Source organism: Pungitius pungitius, chromosome 12, assembly GCF_949316345.1.
Source record: "Pungitius pungitius chromosome 12, fPunPun2.1, whole genome shotgun sequence".
Classification (NCBI taxonomy): Eukaryota; Metazoa; Chordata; class Actinopteri; order Perciformes; family Gasterosteidae; genus Pungitius; species Pungitius pungitius.
The window spans coordinates 15,442,447-15,463,943 of record NC_084911.1 but is presented as its reverse complement, the minus strand read 5'-3'; the positions used below and the strand labels follow the sequence as shown (position 1 = coordinate 15,463,943).

The window sequence follows — 21,497 nt, the reverse complement described above, 5'->3', positions numbered from 1 at the left end:
GATGCCCGCATCCTCCATTATTCCTAATTTTCAGACAAGGAGATAGTGACAATAATCAGCAAAGGCCAAAACACTCGGCCGCCAAGTCTTGTTCAATAGGAGCTTGCGGCATAATTTGATAATTATCGTAGCATGTTTTTATTGTCCTGGGAGGTTTTAAAAGTGTTAAAATGCAGTGTCAGCCTTATGGCAATTCGACCCAAGCGCTCTGTGTAGAGGGGGATTAGCTCAAATGGTAGAGCGCTCGCTTAGCATGCGAGAAGTAGCGGGATCGATGCCCGCATCCTCCATTATTCCTAATTTTCAGACAAGGAGATAGTGACAATAATCAGCAAAGGCCAAAACACTCGGCCGCCAAGTCTTACTTTAGATTAGGTTTTTACAAACATTTAGTTGATTTCGACCGTCTTATTGACCAAACAATGTTTCTCAATCACCTTAAAGGTGTTGTAAAAACGTATGTTGATGGGTTGAGAAGAATACTCTGTTACATTACAGGGTTGGCTTTAGATGAGGTCTTGACAATCTGAGCCCTTTGCTCCAACCAAATTGGAACTAGGGCAACAGATGTGAATTTCGTGGTGGTGACTTGTAAATGTATTTGGTCAAAAAGAAGAGGAATGCGACGAGAATGGGATTCGAACCCATGCGTGCAGAGCACAATGGATTAGCAGTCCATCGCCTTAACCACTCGGCCACCTCGTCTTGTTTGGTCTGACCTTGCGGCATAATTTGATAATAATCGTAGCATGTGTTCATTGTCCTGGGAGGGTTTAAAAGTGTTTAAATGCAGTGTCAGCCTTATGGCAATTCGACCCACGCGCTCTGTGTAGAGGGGGATTAGCTCAAATGGTAGAGCGCTCGCTTAGCATGCGAGAAGTAGCGGGATCGATGCCCGCATCCTCCATTATTCCTAATTTTCAGACAAGGAGATAGTGACAATAATCAGCAAAGGCCAAAACACTCGGCCGCCAAGTCTTACTTTAGACTAGGTTTTTACGAACATTTAGTTGATTTCGACCGTCTTATTGACCAAACAATTTTTCTCAATCACCTTAAAGGTGTTGTAAAAACGTATGTTGATGGGTTGAGAAGAATACTCTGTTACATTACAGGGTTGGCTTTAGATGAGGTGTGGACAATCTGAGCCCTTTGCTCCAACCAAATTGGAACTAGGGCAACAGATGTGAATTGCGTAGTGGTGACTTGTAAATGTATTTGGTCAAATAAAAGTGGAATGCGACGAGAATGGGATTCGAACCCATGCGTGCAGAGCACAATGGATTAGCAGTCCATCGCCTTAACCACTCGGCCACCTCGTCTTGTTTGGTCTGACCTTGCGGCATAATTTGATAATAATCGTAGCATGTGTTCATTGTCCTGGGAGGGTTTAAAAGTGTTTAAATGCAGTGTCAGCCTTATGGCAATTCGACCCACGCGCTCTGCGTAGAGGGGGGTTAGCTCAAATGGTAGAGCGCTCGCTTAGCATGCGAGAAGTAGCGGGATCGATGCCCGCATCCTCCATTATTCCTAATTTTCAGACAAGGAGATAGTGACAATAATCAGCAAAGGCCAAAACACTCGGCCGCCAAGTCTTACTTTAGACTAGGTTTTTACGAACATTTAGTTGATTTCGACCGTCTTATTGACCAAACAATTTTTCTCAATCACCTTAAAGGTGTTGTAAAAATGTATGTTGATGGGTTGAGAAGAATACTCTGTTACATTACAGGGTTGGCTTTAGATGAGGTGTGGACAATCTGAGCCCTTTGCTCCAACCAAATTGGAACTAGGGCAACAGATGTGAATTTCGTGGTGGTGACTTGTAAATGTATTTGGTCAAATAAAAGTGGAATGCGACGAGAATGGGATTCGAACCCATGCGTGCAGAGCACAATGGATTAGCAGTCCATCGCCTTAACAACTCGGCCACCTCGTCTTGTTTGGTCTGAGCTTGAGGCATAATTTGATAATTATCGTAGCATGTGTTCATTGTCCTGGGAGGGTTTAAAAGTGTTTAAATGCAGTGTCAGCCTTATGGCAATTCGACCCAAGCGCTCTGTGTAGAGGGGGATTAGCTCAAATGGTAGAGCGCTCGCTTAGCATGCGAGAAGTAGCGGGATCGATGCCCGCATTCTCCATTATTCCTAATTTTTAGACAAGGAGATAGTGACAATAATCAGCAAAGGCCAAAACACTCGGCCGCCAAGTCTTGTTTAATAGGAGCTTGCGGCATAATTTGATAATTATCGTAGCATGTTTTTATTGTCCTGGGAGGTTTTAAAAGTGTTAAAATGCAGTGTCAGCCTTATGGCAATTCGACCCAAGCGCTCTGTGTAGAGGGGGATTAGCTCAAATGGTAGAGCGCTCGCTTAGCATGCGAGAAGTAGCGGGATCGATGCCCGCATCCTCCATTATTCCTAATTTTCAGACAAGGAGATAGTGACAATAATCAGCAAAGGCCAAAACACTCGGCCGCCAAGTCTTACTTTAGATTAGGTTTTTACAAACATTTAGTTGATTTCGACCGTCTTATTGACCAAACAATGTTTCTCAATCACCTTAAAGGTGTTGTAAAAACGTATGTTGATGGGTTGAGAAGAATACTCTGTTACATTACAGGGTTGGCTTTAGATGAGGTCTTGACAATCTGAGCCCTTTGCTCCAACCAAATTGGAACTAGGGCAACAGATGTGAATTTCGTGGTGGTGACTTGTAAATGTATTTGGTCAAAAAGAAGAGGAATGCGACGAGAATGGGATTCGAACCCATGCGTGCAGAGCACAATGGATTAGCAGTCCATCGCCTTAACCACTCGGCCACCTCGTCTTGTTTGGTCTGACCTTGCGGCATAATTTGATAATAATCGTAGCATGTGTTCATTGTCCTGGGAGGGTTTAAAAGTGTTTAAATGCAGTGTCAGCCTTATGGCAATTCGACCCACGCGCTCTGTGTAGAGGGGGATTAGCTCAAATGGTAGAGCGCTCGCTTAGCATGCGAGAAGTAGCGGGATCGATGCCCGCATCCTCCATTATTCCTAATTTTCAGACAAGGAGATAGTGACAATAATCAGCAAAGGCCAAAACACTCGGCCGCCAAGTCTTACTTTAGACTAGGTTTTTACGAACATTTAGTTGATTTCGACCGTCTTATTGACCAAACAATTTTTCTCAATCACCTTAAAGGTGTTGTAAAAACGTATGTTGATGGGTTGAGAAGAATACTCTGTTACATTACAGGGTTGGCTTTAGATGAGGTGTGGACAATCTGAGCCCTTTGCTCCAACCAAATTGGAACTAGGGCAACAGATGTGAATTGCGTAGTGGTGACTTGTAAATGTATTTGGTCAAATAAAAGTGGAATGCGACGAGAATGGGATTCGAACCCATGCGTGCAGAGCACAATGGATTAGCAGTCCATCGCCTTAACCACTCGGCCACCTCGTCTTGTTTGGTCTGACCTTGCGGCATAATTTGATAATAATCGTAGCATGTGTTCATTGTCCTGGGAGGGTTTAAAAGTGTTTAAATGCAGTGTCAGCCTTATGGCAATTCGACCCACGCGCTCTGTGTAGAGGGGGATTAGCTCAAATGGTAGAGCGCTCGCTTAGCATGCGAGAAGTAGCGGGATCGATGCCCGCATCCTCCATTATTCCTAATTTTCAGACAAGGAGATAGTGACAATAATCAGCAAAGGCCAAAACACTCGGCCGCCAAGTCTTGTTCAATAGGAGCTTGCGGCATAATTTGATAATTATCGTAGCATGTTTTTATTGTCCTGGGAGGTTTTAAAAGTGTTAAAATGCAGTGTCAGCCTTATGGCAATTCGACCCAAGCGCTCTGTGTAGAGGGGGATTAGCTCAAATGGTAGAGCGCTCGCTTAGCATGCGAGAAGTAGCGGGATCGATGCCCGCATCCTCCATTATTCCTAATTTTCAGACAAGGAGATAGTGACAATAATCAGCAAAGGCCAAAACACTCGGCCGCCAAGTCTTACTTTAGATTAGGTTTTTACAAACATTTAGTTGATTTCGACCGTCTTATTGACCAAACAATGTTTCTCAATCACCTTAAAGGTGTTGTAAAAACGTATGTTGATGGGTTGAGAAGAATACTCTGTTACATTACAGGGTTGGCTTTAGATGAGGTCTTGACAATCTGAGCCCTTTGCTCCAACCAAATTGGAACTAGGGCAACAGATGTGAATTTCGTGGTGGTGACTTGTAAATGTATTTGGTCAAAAAGAAGAGGAATGCGACGAGAATGGGATTCGAACCCATGCGTGCAGAGCACAATGGATTAGCAGTCCATCGCCTTAACCACTCGGCCACCTCGTCTTGTTTGGTCTGACCTTGCGGCATAATTTGATAATAATCGTAGCATGTGTTCATTGTCCTGGGAGGGTTTAAAAGTGTTTAAATGCAGTGTCAGCCTTATGGCAATTCGACCCACGCGCTCTGTGTAGAGGGGGATTAGCTCAAATGGTAGAGCGCTCGCTTAGCATGCGAGAAGTAGCGGGATCGATGCCCGCATCCTCCATTATTCCTAATTTTCAGACAAGGAGATAGTGACAATAATCAGCAAAGGCCAAAACACTCGGCCGCCAAGTCTTACTTTAGACTAGGTTTTTACGAACATTTAGTTGATTTCGACCGTCTTATTGACCAAACAATTTTTCTCAATCACCTTAAAGGTGTTGTAAAAACGTATGTTGATGGGTTGAGAAGAATACTCTGTTACATTACAGGGTTGGCTTTAGATGAGGTGTGGACAATCTGAGCCCTTTGCTCCAACCAAATTGGAACTAGGGCAACAGATGTGAATTGCGTAGTGGTGACTTGTAAATGTATTTGGTCAAATAAAAGTGGAATGCGACGAGAATGGGATTCGAACCCATGCGTGCAGAGCACAATGGATTAGCAGTCCATCGCCTTAACCACTCGGCCACCTCGTCTTGTTTGGTCTGACCTTGCGGCATAATTTGATAATAATCGTAGCATGTGTTCATTGTCCTGGGAGGGTTTAAAAGTGTTTAAATGCAGTGTCAGCCTTATGGCAATTCGACCCACGCGCTCTGCGTAGAGGGGGGTTAGCTCAAATGGTAGAGCGCTCGCTTAGCATGCGAGAAGTAGCGGGATCGATGCCCGCATCCTCCATTATTCCTAATTTTCAGACAAGGAGATAGTGACAATAATCAGCAAAGGCCAAAACACTCGGCCGCCAAGTCTTACTTTAGACTAGGTTTTTACGAACATTTAGTTGATTTCGACCGTCTTATTGACCAAACAATTTTTCTCAATCACCTTAAAGGTGTTGTAAAAATGTATGTTGATGGGTTGAGAAGAATACTCTGTTACATTACAGGGTTGGCTTTAGATGAGGTGTGGACAATCTGAGCCCTTTGCTCCAACCAAATTGGAACTAGGGCAACAGATGTGAATTTCGTGGTGGTGACTTGTAAATGTATTTGGTCAAATAAAAGTGGAATGCGACGAGAATGGGATTCGAACCCATGCGTGCAGAGCACAATGGATTAGCAGTCCATCGCCTTAACAACTCGGCCACCTCGTCTTGTTTGGTCTGAGCTTGAGGCATAATTTGATAATTATCGTAGCATGTGTTCATTGTCCTGGGAGGGTTTAAAAGTGTTTAAATGCAGTGTCAGCCTTATGGCAATTCGACCCAAGCGCTCTGTGTAGAGGGGGATTAGCTCAAATGGTAGAGCGCTCGCTTAGCATGCGAGAAGTAGCGGGATCGATGCCCGCATTCTCCATTATTCCTAATTTTTAGACAAGGAGATAGTGACAATAATCAGCAAAGGCCAAAACACTCGGCCGCCAAGTCTTGTTTAATAGGAGCTTGCGGCATAATTTGATAATTATCGTAGCATGTTTTTATTGTCCTGGGAGGTTTTAAAAGTGTTAAAATGCAGTGTCAGCCTTATGGCAATTCGACCCAAGCGCTCTGTGTAGAGGGGGATTAGCTCAAATGGTAGAGCGCTCGCTTAGCATGCGAGAAGTAGCGGGATCGATGCCCGCATCCTCCATTATTCCTAATTTTCAGACAAGGAGATAGTGACAATAATCAGCAAAGGCCAAAACACTCGGCCGCCAAGTCTTACTTTAGATTAGGTTTTTACAAACATTTAGTTGATTTCGACCGTCTTATTGACCAAACAATGTTTCTCAATCACCTTAAAGGTGTTGTAAAAACGTATGTTGATGGGTTGAGAAGAATACTCTGTTACATTACAGGGTTGGCTTTAGATGAGGTCTTGACAATCTGAGCCCTTTGCTCCAACCAAATTGGAACTAGGGCAACAGATGTGAATTTCGTGGTGGTGACTTGTAAATGTATTTGGTCAAAAAGAAGAGGAATGCGACGAGAATGGGATTCGAACCCATGCGTGCAGAGCACAATGGATTAGCAGTCCATCGCCTTAACCACTCGGCCACCTCGTCTTGTTTGGTCTGACCTTGCGGCATAATTTGATAATAATCGTAGCATGTGTTCATTGTCCTGGGAGGGTTTAAAAGTGTTTAAATGCAGTGTCAGCCTTATGGCAATTCGACCCACGCGCTCTGTGTAGAGGGGGATTAGCTCAAATGGTAGAGCGCTCGCTTAGCATGCGAGAAGTAGCGGGATCGATGCCCGCATCCTCCATTATTCCTAATTTTCAGACAAGGAGATAGTGACAATAATCAGCAAAGGCCAAAACACTCGGCCGCCAAGTCTTACTTTAGACTAGGTTTTTACGAACATTTAGTTGATTTCGACCGTCTTATTGACCAAACAATTTTTCTCAATCACCTTAAAGGTGTTGTAAAAACGTATGTTGATGGGTTGAGAAGAATACTCTGTTACATTACAGGGTTGGCTTTAGATGAGGTGTGGACAATCTGAGCCCTTTGCTCCAACCAAATTGGAACTAGGGCAACAGATGTGAATTGCGTAGTGGTGACTTGTAAATGTATTTGGTCAAATAAAAGTGGAATGCGACGAGAATGGGATTCGAACCCATGCGTGCAGAGCACAATGGATTAGCAGTCCATCGCCTTAACCACTCGGCCACCTCGTCTTGTTTGGTCTGACCTTGCGGCATAATTTGATAATAATCGTAGCATGTGTTCATTGTCCTGGAAGGGTTTAAAAGTGTTTAAATGCAGTGTCAGCCTTATGGCAATTCGACCCACGCGCTCTGCGTAGAGGGGGGTTAGCTCAAATGGTAGAGCGCTCGCTTAGCATGCGAGAAGTAGCGGGATCGATGCCCGCATCCTCCATTATTCCTAATTTTCAGACAAGGAGATAGTGACAATAATCAGCAAAGGCCAAAACACTCGGCCGCCAAGTCTTACTTTAGACTAGGTTTTTACGAACATTTAGTTGATTTCGACCGTCTTATTGACCAAACAATTTTTCTCAATCACCTTAAAGGTGTTGTAAAAATGTATGTTGATGGGTTGAGAAGAATACTCTGTTACATTACAGGGTTGGCTTTAGATGAGGTGTGGACAATCTGAGCCCTTTGCTCCAACCAAATTGGAACTAGGGCAACAGATGTGAATTTCGTGGTGGTGACTTGTAAATGTATTTGGTCAAATAAAAGTGGAATGCGACGAGAATGGGATTCGAACCCATGCGTGCAGAGCACAATGGATTAGCAGTCCATCGCCTTAACAACTCGGCCACCTCGTCTTGTTTGGTCTGAGCTTGAGGCATAATTTGATAATTATCGTAGCATGTGTTCATTGTCCTGGGAGGGTTTAAAAGTGTTTAAATGCAGTGTCAGCCTTATGGCAATTCGACCCAAGCGCTCTGTGTAGAGGGGGATTAGCTCAAATGGTAGAGCGCTCGCTTAGCATGCGAGAAGTAGCGGGATCGATGCCCGCATTCTCCATTATTCCTAATTTTTAGACAAGGAGATAGTGACAATAATCAGCAAAGGCCAAAACACTCGGCCGCCAAGTCTTGTTTAATAGGAGCTTGCGGCATAATTTGATAATTATCGTAGCATGTTTTTATTGTCCTGGGAGGTTTTAAAAGTGTTAAAATGCAGTGTCAGCCTTATGGCAATTCGACCCAAGCGCTCTGTGTAGAGGGGGATTAGCTCAAATGGTAGAGCGCTCGCTTAGCATGCGAGAAGTAGCGGGATCGATGCCCGCATCCTCCATTATTCCTAATTTTCAGACAAGGAGATAGTGACAATAATCAGCAAAGGCCAAAACACTCGGCCGCCAAGTCTTACTTTAGACTAGGTTTTTACGAACATTTAGTTGATTTCGACCGTCTTATTGACCAAACAATTTTTCTCAATCACCTTAAAGGTGTTGTAAAAACGTATGTTGATGGGTTGAGAAGAATACTCTGTTACATTACAGGGTTGGCTTTAGATGAGGTGTGGACAATCTGAGCCCTTTGCTCCAACCAAATTGGAACTAGGGCAACAGATGTGAATTGCGTAGTGGTGACTTGTAAATGTATTTGGTCAAATAAAAGTGGAATGCGACGAGAATGGGATTCGAACCCATGCGTGCAGAGCACAATGGATTAGCAGTCCATCGCCTTAACCACTCGGCCACCTCGTCTTGTTTGGTCTGACCTTGCGGCATAATTTAATAATTATCGTAGCATGTTTTTATTGTCCTGGGAGGTTTTAAAAGTGTTAAAATGCAGTGTCAGCCTTATGGCAATTCGACCCAAGCGCTCTGTGTAGAGGGGGATTAGCTCAAATGGTAGAGCGCTCGCTTAGCATGCGAGAAGTAGCGGGATCGATGCCCGCATCCTCCATTATTCCTAATTTTCAGACAAGGAGATAGTGACAATAATCAGCAAAGGCCAAAACACTCGGCCGCCAAGTCTTACTTTAGACTAGGTTTTTACGAACATTTAGTTGATTTCGACCGTCTTATTGACCAAACAATTTTTCTCAATCACCTTAAAGGTGTTGTAAAAATGTATGTTGATGGGTTGAGAAGAATACTCTGTTACATTACAGGGTTGGCTTTAGATGAGGTGTGGACAATCTGAGCCCTTTGCTCCAACCAAATTGGAACTAGGGCAACAGATGTGAATTTCGTGGTGGTGACTTGTAAATGTATTTGGTCAAATAAAAGTGGAATGCGACGAGAATGGGATTCGAACCCATGCGTGCAGAGCACAATGGATTAGCAGTCCATCGCCTTAACCACTCGGCCACCTCGTCTTGTTTGGTCTGAGCTTGCGGCATTTTATGGTAATTATCGTAGCATGTTTTCATTGTCCTAGGAGGTTTTAAAAGCGTTTAAATGCATGTGTCAGGCTTATGGCAATTCGACCCAAGCGCTCTGTGTAGAGGGGGATTAGCTCAAATGGTAGAGCGCTCGCTTAGCATGCGAGAAGTAGCGGGATCGATGCCCGCATTCTCCATTATTTCTAATTTTTAGACAAGGAGATAGTGGCAATAATCAGCAAAGGCCAAAACACTCGGCTGCCAAGTCTTACTTTAGACTAGGTTTTTACGAACATTTAGTTGATTTCGACCGTCTTATTGACCAAACAATGTTTCTCAATCACCTTAAAGGTGTTGTAAAAACGTATGTTGATGGGTTGAGAAGAATACTCTGTTACATTACAGGGTTGGCTTTAGATGAGGTCTTGACAATCTGAGCCCTTTGCTCCAACCAAATTGGAACTAGGGCAACAGATGTGAATTTCGTGGTGGTGACTTGTAAATGTATTTGGTCAAAAAGAAGAGGAATGCGACGAGAATGGGATTCGAACCCATGCGTGCAGAGCACAATGGATTAGCAGTCCATCGCCTTAACAACTCGGCCACCTCGTCTTGTTTGGTCTGAGCTTGAGGCATAATTTGATAATTATCGTAGCATGTGTTCATTGTCCTGGGAGGGTTTAAAAGTGTTTAAATGCAGTGTCAGCCTTATGGCAATTCGACCCAAGCGCTCTGTGTAGAGGGGGATTAGCTCAAATGGTAGAGCGCTCGCTTAGCATGCGAGAAGTAGCGGGATCGATGCCCGCATTCTCCATTATTCCTAATTTTTAGACAAGGAGATAGTGACAATAATCAGCAAAGGCCAAAACACTCGGCCGCCAAGTCTTGTTTAATAGGAGCTTGCGGCATAATTTGATAATTATCGTAGCATGTTTTTATTGTCCTGGGAGGTTTTAAAAGTGTTAAAATGCAGTGTCAGCCTTATGGCAATTCGACCCAAGCACTCTGTGTAGAGGGGGATTAGCTCAAATGGTAGAGCGCTCGCTTAGCATGCGAGAAGTAGTGGGATCGATGCCCGCATCCTCCATTATTCCTAATTTTCAGACAAGGAGATAGTGACAATAATCAGCAAAGGCCAAAACACTCGGCCGCCAAGTCTTACTTTAGATTAGGTTTTTACAAACATTTAGTTGATTTCGACCGTCTTATTGACCAAACAATGTTTCTCAATCACCTTAAAGGTGTTGTAAAAACGTATGTTGATGGGTTGAGAAGAATACTCTGTTACATTACAGGGTTGGCTTTAGATGAGGTCTTGACAATCTGAGCCCTTTGCTCCAACCAAATTGGAACTAGGGCAACAGATGTGAATTTCGTGGTGGTGACTTGTAAATGTATTTGGTCAAAAAGAAGAGGAATGCGACGAGAATGGGATTCGAACCCATGCGTGCAGAGCACAATGGATTAGCAGTCCATCGCCTTAACCACTCGGCCACCTCGTCTTGTTTGGTCTGACCTTGCGGCATAATTTGATAATAATCGTAGCATGTGTTCATTGTCCTGGGAGGGTTTAAAAGTGTTTAAATGCAGTGTCAGCCTTATGGCAATTCGACCCACGCGCTCTGTGTAGAGGGGGATTAGCTCAAATGGTAGAGCGCTCGCTTAGCATGCGAGAAGTAGCGGGATCGATGCCCGCATCCTCCATTATTCCTAATTTTCAGACAAGGAGATAGTGACAATAATCAGCAAAGGCCAAAACACTCGGCCGCCAAGTCTTACTTTAGACTAGGTTTTTACGAACATTTAGTTGATTTCGACCGTCTTATTGACCAAACAATTTTTCTCAATCACCTTAAAGGTGTTGTAAAAACGTATGTTGATGGGTTGAGAAGAATACTCTGTTACATTACAGGGTTGGCTTTAGATGAGGTGTGGACAATCTGAGCCCTTTGCTCCAACCAAATTGGAACTAGGGCAACAGATGTGAATTGCGTAGTGGTGACTTGTAAATGTATTTGGTCAAATAAAAGTGGAATGCGACGAGAATGGGATTCGAACCCATGCGTGCAGAGCACAATGGATTAGCAGTCCATCGCCTTAACCACTCGGCCACCTCGTCTTGTTTGGTCTGACCTTGCGGCATAATTTGATAATAATCGTAGCATGTGTTCATTGTCCTGGGAGGGTTTAAAAGTGTTTAAATGCAGTGTCAGCCTTATGGCAATTCGACCCACGCGCTCTGTGTAGAGGGGGATTAGCTCAAATGGTAGAGCGCTCGCTTAGCATGCGAGAAGTAGCGGGATCGATGCCCGCATCCTCCATTATTCCTAATTTTCAGACAAGGAGATAGTGACAATAATCAGCAAAGGCCAAAACACTCGGCCGCCAAGTCTTGTTCAATAGGAGCTTGCGGCATAATTTGATAATTATCGTAGCATGTTTTTATTGTCCTGGGAGGTTTTAAAAGTGTTAAAATGCAGTGTCAGCCTTATGGCAATTCGACCCAAGCGCTCTGTGTAGAGGGGGATTAGCTCAAATGGTAGAGCGCTCGCTTAGCATGCGAGAAGTAGCGGGATCGATGCCCGCATCCTCCATTATTCCTAATTTTCAGACAAGGAGATAGTGACAATAATCAGCAAAGGCCAAAACACTCGGCCGCCAAGTCTTACTTTAGATTAGGTTTTTACAAACATTTAGTTGATTTCGACCGTCTTATTGACCAAACAATGTTTCTCAATCACCTTAAAGGTGTTGTAAAAACGTATGTTGATGGGTTGAGAAGAATACTCTGTTACATTACAGGGTTGGCTTTAGATGAGGTCTTGACAATCTGAGCCCTTTGCTCCAACCAAATTGGAACTAGGGCAACAGATGTGAATTTCGTGGTGGTGACTTGTAAATGTATTTGGTCAAAAAGAAGAGGAATGCGACGAGAATGGGATTCGAACCCATGCGTGCAGAGCACAATGGATTAGCAGTCCATCGCCTTAACCACTCGGCCACCTCGTCTTGTTTGGTCTGACCTTGCGGCATAATTTGATAATAATCGTAGCATGTGTTCATTGTCCTGGGAGGGTTTAAAAGTGTTTAAATGCAGTGTCAGCCTTATGGCAATTCGACCCACGCGCTCTGTGTAGAGGGGGATTAGCTCAAATGGTAGAGCGCTCGCTTAGCATGCGAGAAGTAGCGGGATCGATGCCCGCATCCTCCATTATTCCTAATTTTCAGACAAGGAGATAGTGACAATAATCAGCAAAGGCCAAAACACTCGGCCGCCAAGTCTTACTTTAGACTAGGTTTTTACGAACATTTAGTTGATTTCGACCGTCTTATTGACCAAACAATTTTTCTCAATCACCTTAAAGGTGTTGTAAAAACGTATGTTGATGGGTTGAGAAGAATACTCTGTTACATTACAGGGTTGGCTTTAGATGAGGTGTGGACAATCTGAGCCCTTTGCTCCAACCAAATTGGAACTAGGGCAACAGATGTGAATTGCGTAGTGGTGACTTGTAAATGTATTTGGTCAAATAAAAGTGGAATGCGACGAGAATGGGATTCGAACCCATGCGTGCAGAGCACAATGGATTAGCAGTCCATCGCCTTAACCACTCGGCCACCTCGTCTTGTTTGGTCTGACCTTGCGGCATAATTTGATAATAATCGTAGCATGTGTTCATTGTCCTGGGAGGGTTTAAAAGTGTTTAAATGCAGTGTCAGCCTTATGGCAATTCGACCCACGCGCTCTGCGTAGAGGGGGGTTAGCTCAAATGGTAGAGCGCTCGCTTAGCATGCGAGAAGTAGCGGGATCGATGCCCGCATCCTCCATTATTCCTAATTTTCAGACAAGGAGATAGTGACAATAATCAGCAAAGGCCAAAACACTCGGCCGCCAAGTCTTACTTTAGACTAGGTTTTTACGAACATTTAGTTGATTTCGACCGTCTTATTGACCAAACAATTTTTCTCAATCACCTTAAAGGTGTTGTAAAAATGTATGTTGATGGGTTGAGAAGAATACTCTGTTACATTACAGGGTTGGCTTTAGATGAGGTGTGGACAATCTGAGCCCTTTGCTCCAACCAAATTGGAACTAGGGCAACAGATGTGAATTTCGTGGTGGTGACTTGTAAATGTATTTGGTCAAATAAAAGTGGAATGCGACGAGAATGGGATTCGAACCCATGCGTGCAGAGCACAATGGATTAGCAGTCCATCGCCTTAACAACTCGGCCACCTCGTCTTGTTTGGTCTGAGCTTGAGGCATAATTTGATAATTATCGTAGCATGTGTTCATTGTCCTGGGAGGGTTTAAAAGTGTTTAAATGCAGTGTCAGCCTTATGGCAATTCGACCCAAGCGCTCTGTGTAGAGGGGGATTAGCTCAAATGGTAGAGCGCTCGCTTAGCATGCGAGAAGTAGCGGGATCGATGCCCGCATTCTCCATTATTCCTAATTTTTAGACAAGGAGATAGTGACAATAATCAGCAAAGGCCAAAACACTCGGCCGCCAAGTCTTGTTTAATAGGAGCTTGCGGCATAATTTGATAATTATCGTAGCATGTTTTTATTGTCCTGGGAGGTTTTAAAAGTGTTAAAATGCAGTGTCAGCCTTATGGCAATTCGACCCAAGCGCTCTGTGTAGAGGGGGATTAGCTCAAATGGTAGAGCGCTCGCTTAGCATGCGAGAAGTAGCGGGATCGATGCCCGCATCCTCCATTATTCCTAATTTTCAGACAAGGAGATAGTGACAATAATCAGCAAAGGCCAAAACACTCGGCCGCCAAGTCTTACTTTAGATTAGGTTTTTACAAACATTTAGTTGATTTCGACCGTCTTATTGACCAAACAATGTTTCTCAATCACCTTAAAGGTGTTGTAAAAACGTATGTTGATGGGTTGAGAAGAATACTCTGTTACATTACAGGGTTGGCTTTAGATGAGGTCTTGACAATCTGAGCCCTTTGCTCCAACCAAATTGGAACTAGGGCAACAGATGTGAATTTCGTGGTGGTGACTTGTAAATGTATTTGGTCAAAAAGAAGAGGAATGCGACGAGAATGGGATTCGAACCCATGCGTGCAGAGCACAATGGATTAGCAGTCCATCGCCTTAACCACTCGGCCACCTCGTCTTGTTTGGTCTGACCTTGCGGCATAATTTGATAATAATCGTAGCATGTGTTCATTGTCCTGGGAGGGTTTAAAAGTGTTTAAATGCAGTGTCAGCCTTATGGCAATTCGACCCACGCGCTCTGTGTAGAGGGGGATTAGCTCAAATGGTAGAGCGCTCGCTTAGCATGCGAGAAGTAGCGGGATCGATGCCCGCATCCTCCATTATTCCTAATTTTCAGACAAGGAGATAGTGACAATAATCAGCAAAGGCCAAAACACTCGGCCGCCAAGTCTTACTTTAGACTAGGTTTTTACGAACATTTAGTTGATTTCGACCGTCTTATTGACCAAACAATTTTTCTCAATCACCTTAAAGGTGTTGTAAAAACGTATGTTGATGGGTTGAGAAGAATACTCTGTTACATTACAGGGTTGGCTTTAGATGAGGTGTGGACAATCTGAGCCCTTTGCTCCAACCAAATTGGAACTAGGGCAACAGATGTGAATTGCGTAGTGGTGACTTGTAAATGTATTTGGTCAAATAAAAGTGGAATGCGACGAGAATGGGATTCGAACCCATGCGTGCAGAGCACAATGGATTAGCAGTCCATCGCCTTAACCACTCGGCCACCTCGTCTTGTTTGGTCTGACCTTGCGGCATAATTTGATAATAATCGTAGCATGTGTTCATTGTCCTGGGAGGGTTTAAAAGTGTTTAAATGCAGTGTCAGCCTTATGGCAATTCGACCCACGCGCTCTGTGTAGAGGGGGATTAGCTCAAATGGTAGAGCGCTCGCTTAGCATGCGAGAAGTAGCGGGATCGATGCCCGCATCCTCCATTATTCCTAATTTTCAGACAAGGAGATAGTGACAATAATCAGCAAAGGCCAAAACACTCGGCCGCCAAGTCTTGTTCAATAGGAGCTTGCGGCATAATTTGATAATTATCGTAGCATGTTTTTATTGTCCTGGGAGGTTTTAAAAGTGTTAAAATGCAGTGTCAGCCTTATGGCAATTCGACCCAAGCGCTCTGTGTAGAGGGGGATTAGCTCAAATGGTAGAGCGCTCGCTTAGCATGCGAGAAGTAGCGGGATCGATGCCCGCATCCTCCATTATTCCTAATTTTCAGACAAGGAGATAGTGACAATAATCAGCAAAGGCCAAAACACTCGGCCGCCAAGTCTTACTTTAGATTAGGTTTTTACAAACATTTAGTTGATTTCGACCGTCTTATTGACCAAACAATGTTTCTCAATCACCTTAAAGGTGTTGTAAAAACGTATGTTGATGGGTTGAGAAGAATACTCTGTTACATTACAGGGTTGGCTTTAGATGAGGTCTTGACAATCTGAGCCCTTTGCTCCAACCAAATTGGAACTAGGGCAACAGATGTGAATTTCGTGGTGGTGACTTGTAAATGTATTTGGTCAAAAAGAAGAGGAATGCTACGAGAATGGGATTCGAACCCATGCGTGCAGAGCACAATGGATTAGCAGTCCATCGCCTTAACCACTCGGCCACCTCGTCTTGTTTGGTCTGACCTTGCGGCATAATTTGATAATAATCGTAGCATGTGTTCATTGTCCTGGGAGGGTTTAAAAGTGTTTAAATGCAGTGTCAGCCTTATGGCAATTCGACCCACGCGCTCTGTGTAGAGGGGGATTAGCTCAAATGGTAGAGCGCTCGCTTAGCATGCGAGAAGTAGCGGGATCGATGCCCGCATCCTCCATTATTCCTAATTTTCAGACAAGGAGATAGTGACAATAATCAGCAAAGGCCAAAACACTCGGCCGCCAAGTCTTACTTTAGACTAGGTTTTTACGAACATTTAGTTGATTTCGACCGTCTTATTGACCAAACAATTTTTCTCAATCACCTTAAAGGTGTTGTAAAAACGTATGTTGATGGGTTGAGAAGAATACTCTGTTACATTACAGGGTTGGCTTTAGATGAGGTGTGGACAATCTGAGCCCTTTGCTCCAACCAAATTGGAACTAGGGCAACAGATGTGAATTGCGTAGTGGTGACTTGTAAATGTATTTGGTCAAATAAAAGTGGAATGCGACGAGAATGGGATTCGAACCCATGCGTGCAGAGCACAATGGATTAGCAGTCCATCGCCTTAACCACTCGGCCACCTCGTCTTGTTTGGTCTGACCTTGCGGCATAATTTGATAATAATCGTAGCATGTGTTCATTGTCCTGGGAGGGTTTAAAAGTGTTTAAATGCAGTGTCAGCCTTATGGCAATTCGACCCACGCGCTCTGCGTAGAGGGGGGTTAGCTCAAATGGTAGAGCGCTCGCTTAGCATGCGAGAAGTAGCGGGATCGATGCCCGCATCCTCCATTATTCCTAATTTTCAGACAAGGAGATAGTGACAATAATCAGCAAAGGCCAAAACACTCGGCCGCCAAGTCTTACTTTAGACTAGGTTTTTACGAACATTTAGTTGATTTCGACCGTCTTATTGACCAAACAATTTTTCTCAATCACCTTAAAGGTGTTGTAAAAATGTATGTTGATGGGTTGAGAAGAATACTCTGTTACATTACAGGGTTGGCTTTAGATGAGGTCTTGACAATCTGAGCCCTTTGCTCCAACCAAATTGGAACTAGGGCAACAGATGTGAATTTCGTGGTGGTGACTTGTAAATGTATTTGGTCAAAAAGAAGAGGAATGCGACGAGAATGGGATTCGAACCCATGCGTGCAGAGCACAATGGATTAGCAGTCCATCGCCTTAACCACTCGGCCACCTCGTCTTGTTTGGTCTGACCTTGCGGCATAATTTGATAATAATCGTAGCATGTGTTCATTGTCCTGGGAGGGTTTAAAAGTGTTTAAATGCAGTGTCAGCCTTATGGCAATTCGACCCACGCGCTCTGTGTAGAGGGGGATTAGCTCAAATGGTAGAGCGCTCGCTTAGCATGCGAGAAGTAGCGGGATCGATGCCCGCATCCTCCATTATTCCTAATTTTCAGACAAGGAGATAGTGACAATAATCAGCAAAGGCCAAAACACTCGGCCGCCAAGTCTTACTTTAGACTAGGTTTTTACGAACATTTAGTTGATTTCGACCGTCTTATTGACCAAACAATTTTTCTCAATCACCTTAAAGGTGTTGTAAAAACGTATGTTGATGGGTTGAGAAGAATACTCTGTTACATTACAGGGTTGGCTTTAGATGAGGTGTGGACAATCTGAGCCCTTTGCTCCAACCAAATTGGAACTAGGGCAACAGATGTGAATTGCGTAGTGGTGACTTGTAAATGTATTTGGTCAAATAAAAGTGGAATGCGACGAGAATGGGATTCGAACCCATGCGTGCAGAGCACAATGGATTAGCAGTCCATCGCCTTAACCACTCGGCCACCTCGTCTTGTTTGGTCTGACCTTGCGGCATAATTTGATAATAATCGTAGCATGTGTTCATTGTCCTGGGAGGGTTTAAAAGTGTTTAAATGCAGTGTCAGCCTTATGGCAATTCGACCCACGCGCTCTGCGTAGAGGGGGGTTAGCTCAAATGGTAGAGCGCTCGCTTAGCATGCGAGAAGTAGCGGGATCGATGCCCGCATCCTCCATTATTCCTAATTTTCAGACAAGGAGATAGTGACAATAATCAGCAAAGGCCAAAACACTCGGCCGCCAAGTCTTACTTTAGACTAGGTTTTTACGAACATTTAGTTGATTTCGACCGTCTTATTGACCAAACAATTTTTCTCAATCACCTTAAAGGTGTTGTAAAAATGTATGTTGATGGGTTGAGAAGAATACTCTGTTACATTACAGGGTTGGCTTTAGATGAGGTGTGGACAATCTGAGCCCTTTGCTCCAACCAAATTGGAACTAGGGCAACAGATGTGAATTTCGTGGTGGTGACTTGTAAATGTATTTGGTCAAATAAAAGTGGAATGCGACGAGAATGGGATTCGAACCCATGCGTGCAGAGCACAATGGATTAGCAGTCCATCGCCTTAACAACTCGGCCACCTCGTCTTGTTTGGTCTGAGCTTGAGGCATAATTTGATAATTATCGTAGCATGTGTTCATTGTCCTGGGAGGGTTTAAAAGTGTTTAAATGCAGTGTCAGCCTTATGGCAATTCGACCCAAGCGCTCTGTGTAGAGGGGGATTAGCTCAAATGGTAGAGCGCTCGCTTAGCATGCGAGAAGTAGCGGGATCGATGCCCGCATTCTCCATTATTCCTAATTTTTAGACAAGGAGATAGTGACAATAATCAGCAAAGGCCAAAACACTCGGCCGCCAAGTCTTGTTTAATAGGAGCTTGCGGCATAATTTGATAATTATCGTAGCATGTTTTTATTGTCCTGGGAGGTTTTAAAAGTGTTAAAATGCAGTGTCAGCCTTATGGCAATTCGACCCAAGCGCTCTGTGTAGAGGGGGATTAGCTCAAATGGTAGAGCGCTCGCTTAGCATGCGAGAAGTAGCGGGATCGATGCCCGCATCCTCCATTATTCCTAATTTTCAGACAAGGAGATAGTGACAATAATCAGCAAAGGCCAAAACACTCGGCCGCCAAGTCTTACTTTAGATTAGGTTTTTACAAACATTTAGTTGATTTCGACCGTCTTATTGACCAAACAATGTTTCTCAATCACCTTAAAGGTGTTGTAAAAACGTATGTTGATGGGTTGAGAAGAATACTCTGTTACATTACAGGGTTGGCTTTAGATGAGGTCTTGACAATCTGAGCCCTTTGCTCCAACCAAATTGGAACTAGGGCAACAGATGTGAATTTCGTGGTGGTGACTTGTAAATGTATTTGGTCAAAAAGAAGAGGAATGCGACGAGAATGGGATTCGAACCCATGCGTGCAGAGCACAATGGATTAGCAGTCCATCGCCTTAACCACTCGGCCACCTCGTCTTGTTTGGTCTGACCTTGCGGCATAATTTGATAATAATCGTAGCATGTGTTCATTGTCCTGGGAGGGTTTAAAAGTGTTTAAATGCAGTGTCAGCCTTATGGCAATTCGACCCACGCGCTCTGTGTAGAGGGGGATTAGCTCAAATGGTAGAGCGCTCGCTTAGCATGCGAGAAGTAGCGGGATCGATGCCCGCATCCTCCATTATTCCTAATTTTCAGACAAGGAGATAGTGACAATAATCAGCAAAGGCCAAAACACTCGGCCGCCAAGTCTTACTTTAGACTAGGTTTTTACGAACATTTAGTTGATTTCGACCGTCTTATTGACCAAACAATTTTTCTCAATCACCTTAAAGGTGTTGTAAAAACGTATGTTGATGGGTTGAGAAGAATACTCTGTTACATTACAGGGTTGGCTTTAGATGAGGTGTGGACAATCTGAGCCCTTTGCTCCAACCAAATTGGAACTAGGGCAACAGATGTGAATTGCGTAGTGGTGACTTGTAAATGTATTTGGTCAAATAAAAGTGGAATGCGACGAGAATGGGATTCGAACCCATGCGTGCAGAGCACAATGGATTAGCAGTCCATCGCCTTAACCACTCGGCCACCTCGTCTTGTTTGGTCTGACCTTGCGGCATAATTTGATAATAATCGTAGCATGTGTTCATTGTCCTGGGAGGGTTTAAAAGTGTTTAAATGCAGTGTCAGCCTTATGGCAATTCGACCCACGCACTCTGCGTAGAGGGGGGTTAGCTCAAATGGTAGAGCGCTCGCTTAGCATGCGAGAAGTAGCGGGATCGATGCCCGCATCCTCCATTATTCCTAATTTTCAGACAAGGAGATAGTGACAATAATCAGCAAAGGCCAAAACACTCGGCCGCCAAGTCTTACTTTAGACTAGGTTTTTACGAACATTTAGTTGATTTCGACCGTCTTATTGACCAAACAATTTTTCTCAATCACCTTAAAGGTGTTGTAAAAATGTATGTTGATGGGTTGAGAAGAATACTCTGTTACATTACAGGGTTGGCTTTAGATGAGGTGTGGACAATCTGAGCCCTTTGCTCCAACCAAATTGGAACTAGGGCAACAGATGTGAATTTCGTGGTGGTGACTTGTAAATGTATTTGGTCAAATAAAAGTGGAATGCGACGAGAATGGGATTCGAACCCATGCGTGCAGAGCACAATGGATTAGCAGTCCATCGCCTTAACAACTCGGCCACCTCGTCTTGTTTGGTCTGAGCTTGAGGCATAATTTGATAATTATCGTAGCATGTGTTCATTGTCCTGGGAGGGTTTAAAAGTGTTTAAATGCAGTGTCAGCCTTATGGCAATTCGACCCAAGCGCTCTGTGTAGAGGGGGATTAGCTCAAATGGTAGAGCGCTCGCTTAGCATGCGAGAAGTAGCGGGATCGATGCCCGCATTCTCCATTATTCCTAATTTTTAGACAAGGAGATAGTGACAATAATCAGCAAAGGCCAAAACACTCGGCCGCCAAGTCTTGTTTAATAGGAGCTTGCGGCATAATTTGATAATTATCGTAGCATGTTTTTATTGTCCTGGGAGGTTTTAAAAGTGTTAAAATGCAGTGTCAGCCTTATGGCAATTCGACCCAAGCGCTCTGTGTAGAGGGGGATTAGCTCAAATGGTAGAGCGCTCGCTTAGCATGCGAGAAGTAGCGGGATCGATGCCCGCATCCTCCATTATTCCTAATTTTCAGACAAGGAGATAGTGACAATAATCAGCAAAGGCCAAAACACTCGGCCGCCAAGTCTTACTTTAGATTAGGTTTTTACAAACATTTAGTTGATTTCGACCGTCTTATTGACCAAACAATGTTTCTCAATCACCTTAAAGGTGTTGTAAAAACGTATGTTGATGGGTTGAGAAGAATACTCTGTTACATTACAGGGTTGGCTTTAGATGAGGTCTTGACAATCTGAGCCCTTTGCTCCAACCAAATTGGAACTAGGGCAACAGATGTGAATTTCGTGGTGGTGACTTGTAAATGTATTTGGTCAAAAAGAAGAGGAATGCAACGAGAATGGGATTCGAACCCATGCGTGCAGAGCACAATGGATTAGCAGTCCATCGCCTTAACCACTCGGCCACCTCGTCTTGTTTGGTCTGACCTTGCGGCATAATTTGATAATAATCGTAGCATGTGTTCATTGTCCTGGGAGGGTTTAAAAGTGTTTAAATGCAGTGTCAGCCTTATGGCAATTCGACCCACGCGCTCTGTGTAGAGGGGGATTAGCTCAAATGGTAGAGCGCTCGCTTAGCATG

At 43.9% G+C, this 21,497-nt stretch overlaps 30 non-coding genes across 30 annotated transcripts; all 30 read right to left on the bottom strand.

Annotated features, from left to right (window-relative positions):
* Positions 1 to 623: 623 nt before the first annotated feature.
* Positions 624 to 705, bottom strand: trnas-gcu (transfer RNA serine (anticodon GCU)). The gene has a single exon. It is a non-coding gene; the product is annotated as a tRNA-Ser (tRNA).
* A 535-nt stretch (positions 706 to 1,240) lies between these two features.
* trnas-gcu (transfer RNA serine (anticodon GCU)) lies at positions 1,241 to 1,322 on the bottom strand. Its single transcript has one exon. It is a non-coding gene; the product is annotated as a tRNA-Ser (tRNA).
* Positions 1,323 to 1,857: 535 nt separating this feature from the next.
* On the bottom strand, positions 1,858 to 1,939 carry trnas-gcu (transfer RNA serine (anticodon GCU)). The gene has a single exon. It is a non-coding gene; the product is annotated as a tRNA-Ser (tRNA).
* An 808-nt stretch (positions 1,940 to 2,747) lies between these two features.
* Positions 2,748 to 2,829, bottom strand: trnas-gcu (transfer RNA serine (anticodon GCU)). Its single transcript has one exon. It is a non-coding gene; the product is annotated as a tRNA-Ser (tRNA).
* Positions 2,830 to 3,364: 535 nt separating this feature from the next.
* Positions 3,365 to 3,446, bottom strand: trnas-gcu (transfer RNA serine (anticodon GCU)). Its single transcript has one exon. It is a non-coding gene; the product is annotated as a tRNA-Ser (tRNA).
* Positions 3,447 to 4,254: 808 nt separating this feature from the next.
* Positions 4,255 to 4,336, bottom strand: trnas-gcu (transfer RNA serine (anticodon GCU)). Its single transcript has one exon. It is a non-coding gene; the product is annotated as a tRNA-Ser (tRNA).
* Positions 4,337 to 4,871: 535 nt separating this feature from the next.
* trnas-gcu (transfer RNA serine (anticodon GCU)) lies at positions 4,872 to 4,953 on the bottom strand. The gene has a single exon. It is a non-coding gene; the product is annotated as a tRNA-Ser (tRNA).
* Positions 4,954 to 5,488: 535 nt separating this feature from the next.
* Positions 5,489 to 5,570, bottom strand: trnas-gcu (transfer RNA serine (anticodon GCU)). Its single transcript has one exon. It is a non-coding gene; the product is annotated as a tRNA-Ser (tRNA).
* Positions 5,571 to 6,378: 808 nt separating this feature from the next.
* On the bottom strand, positions 6,379 to 6,460 carry trnas-gcu (transfer RNA serine (anticodon GCU)). Its single transcript has one exon. It is a non-coding gene; the product is annotated as a tRNA-Ser (tRNA).
* A 535-nt stretch (positions 6,461 to 6,995) lies between these two features.
* trnas-gcu (transfer RNA serine (anticodon GCU)) lies at positions 6,996 to 7,077 on the bottom strand. The gene has a single exon. It is a non-coding gene; the product is annotated as a tRNA-Ser (tRNA).
* A 535-nt stretch (positions 7,078 to 7,612) lies between these two features.
* trnas-gcu (transfer RNA serine (anticodon GCU)) lies at positions 7,613 to 7,694 on the bottom strand. The gene has a single exon. It is a non-coding gene; the product is annotated as a tRNA-Ser (tRNA).
* An 808-nt stretch (positions 7,695 to 8,502) lies between these two features.
* Positions 8,503 to 8,584, bottom strand: trnas-gcu (transfer RNA serine (anticodon GCU)). Its single transcript has one exon. It is a non-coding gene; the product is annotated as a tRNA-Ser (tRNA).
* Positions 8,585 to 9,119: 535 nt separating this feature from the next.
* trnas-gcu (transfer RNA serine (anticodon GCU)) lies at positions 9,120 to 9,201 on the bottom strand. The gene has a single exon. It is a non-coding gene; the product is annotated as a tRNA-Ser (tRNA).
* Positions 9,202 to 9,737: 536 nt separating this feature from the next.
* trnas-gcu (transfer RNA serine (anticodon GCU)) lies at positions 9,738 to 9,819 on the bottom strand. Its single transcript has one exon. It is a non-coding gene; the product is annotated as a tRNA-Ser (tRNA).
* Positions 9,820 to 10,627: 808 nt separating this feature from the next.
* trnas-gcu (transfer RNA serine (anticodon GCU)) lies at positions 10,628 to 10,709 on the bottom strand. The gene has a single exon. It is a non-coding gene; the product is annotated as a tRNA-Ser (tRNA).
* Positions 10,710 to 11,244: 535 nt separating this feature from the next.
* On the bottom strand, positions 11,245 to 11,326 carry trnas-gcu (transfer RNA serine (anticodon GCU)). The gene has a single exon. It is a non-coding gene; the product is annotated as a tRNA-Ser (tRNA).
* An 808-nt stretch (positions 11,327 to 12,134) lies between these two features.
* Positions 12,135 to 12,216, bottom strand: trnas-gcu (transfer RNA serine (anticodon GCU)). Its single transcript has one exon. It is a non-coding gene; the product is annotated as a tRNA-Ser (tRNA).
* Positions 12,217 to 12,751: 535 nt separating this feature from the next.
* trnas-gcu (transfer RNA serine (anticodon GCU)) lies at positions 12,752 to 12,833 on the bottom strand. The gene has a single exon. It is a non-coding gene; the product is annotated as a tRNA-Ser (tRNA).
* Positions 12,834 to 13,368: 535 nt separating this feature from the next.
* On the bottom strand, positions 13,369 to 13,450 carry trnas-gcu (transfer RNA serine (anticodon GCU)). The gene has a single exon. It is a non-coding gene; the product is annotated as a tRNA-Ser (tRNA).
* An 808-nt stretch (positions 13,451 to 14,258) lies between these two features.
* On the bottom strand, positions 14,259 to 14,340 carry trnas-gcu (transfer RNA serine (anticodon GCU)). The gene has a single exon. It is a non-coding gene; the product is annotated as a tRNA-Ser (tRNA).
* Positions 14,341 to 14,875: 535 nt separating this feature from the next.
* On the bottom strand, positions 14,876 to 14,957 carry trnas-gcu (transfer RNA serine (anticodon GCU)). Its single transcript has one exon. It is a non-coding gene; the product is annotated as a tRNA-Ser (tRNA).
* An 806-nt stretch (positions 14,958 to 15,763) lies between these two features.
* trnas-gcu (transfer RNA serine (anticodon GCU)) lies at positions 15,764 to 15,847 on the bottom strand. Its single transcript has one exon. It is a non-coding gene; the product is annotated as a tRNA-Ser (tRNA).
* A 535-nt stretch (positions 15,848 to 16,382) lies between these two features.
* trnas-gcu (transfer RNA serine (anticodon GCU)) lies at positions 16,383 to 16,464 on the bottom strand. Its single transcript has one exon. It is a non-coding gene; the product is annotated as a tRNA-Ser (tRNA).
* Positions 16,465 to 16,999: 535 nt separating this feature from the next.
* trnas-gcu (transfer RNA serine (anticodon GCU)) lies at positions 17,000 to 17,081 on the bottom strand. Its single transcript has one exon. It is a non-coding gene; the product is annotated as a tRNA-Ser (tRNA).
* A 535-nt stretch (positions 17,082 to 17,616) lies between these two features.
* trnas-gcu (transfer RNA serine (anticodon GCU)) lies at positions 17,617 to 17,698 on the bottom strand. Its single transcript has one exon. It is a non-coding gene; the product is annotated as a tRNA-Ser (tRNA).
* Positions 17,699 to 18,233: 535 nt separating this feature from the next.
* trnas-gcu (transfer RNA serine (anticodon GCU)) lies at positions 18,234 to 18,315 on the bottom strand. Its single transcript has one exon. It is a non-coding gene; the product is annotated as a tRNA-Ser (tRNA).
* Positions 18,316 to 19,123: 808 nt separating this feature from the next.
* trnas-gcu (transfer RNA serine (anticodon GCU)) lies at positions 19,124 to 19,205 on the bottom strand. The gene has a single exon. It is a non-coding gene; the product is annotated as a tRNA-Ser (tRNA).
* Positions 19,206 to 19,740: 535 nt separating this feature from the next.
* Positions 19,741 to 19,822, bottom strand: trnas-gcu (transfer RNA serine (anticodon GCU)). The gene has a single exon. It is a non-coding gene; the product is annotated as a tRNA-Ser (tRNA).
* A 535-nt stretch (positions 19,823 to 20,357) lies between these two features.
* trnas-gcu (transfer RNA serine (anticodon GCU)) lies at positions 20,358 to 20,439 on the bottom strand. Its single transcript has one exon. It is a non-coding gene; the product is annotated as a tRNA-Ser (tRNA).
* An 808-nt stretch (positions 20,440 to 21,247) lies between these two features.
* On the bottom strand, positions 21,248 to 21,329 carry trnas-gcu (transfer RNA serine (anticodon GCU)). The gene has a single exon. It is a non-coding gene; the product is annotated as a tRNA-Ser (tRNA).
* Between the last annotated feature and the right edge of the window lie 168 nt (positions 21,330 to 21,497).